Genomic DNA, 394 nt, shown 5'->3' with positions numbered 1-394 from the left:
CACACACACACACACACACACACACACACACACATTCTCACGCGCCATCGAACACTGAGGGAGGGAGGAAGGAAGCAGCACGCCACCGCAGCCGGCTTACACTTGTCCATGGTAGTGAGAAACGTGAGCCCCGTCACCCAGATGTTCGCTTCGTCGGGTGAGTTAGCGATGAGGTCGAGCGTCTCGTAGTTGTCGCCATAGACGACGGAGAAGGCGCACTCTGGTGGCACGTCCTTGCTCGGCTCCATGTGTCGGAACACGTCCGTGTTCATGCCGGCGCGAACCTCCTTGACGTTCTCGACGGGAACTGTGGCGTGGCAAAATAAATGTGGTTATTAATAAATAACATCGTATTCTTATTATGATGATGACGACGACGACGACGACGACGACG

At 54.8% G+C, this 394-nt stretch overlaps 1 protein-coding gene across 1 annotated transcript in view; it reads right to left on the bottom strand.

Moving 5' to 3' along the window:
- Positions 1–394, bottom strand: part of LOC106805105 (inactive phospholipase C-like protein 2) — a gene marked incomplete in the record, with an annotated part of 92,614 nt that overhangs the window by 73,772 nt on the left and 18,448 nt on the right.

Source organism: Priapulus caudatus, unplaced genomic scaffold, assembly GCF_000485595.1.
Source record: "Priapulus caudatus unplaced genomic scaffold, Priapulus_caudatus-5.0.1 Scaffold100, whole genome shotgun sequence".
NCBI lineage: Eukaryota > Metazoa > Priapulida > Priapulimorpha > Priapulimorphida > Priapulidae > Priapulus > Priapulus caudatus.
This window is presented reverse-complemented; position numbering and strand designations above follow the sequence as displayed.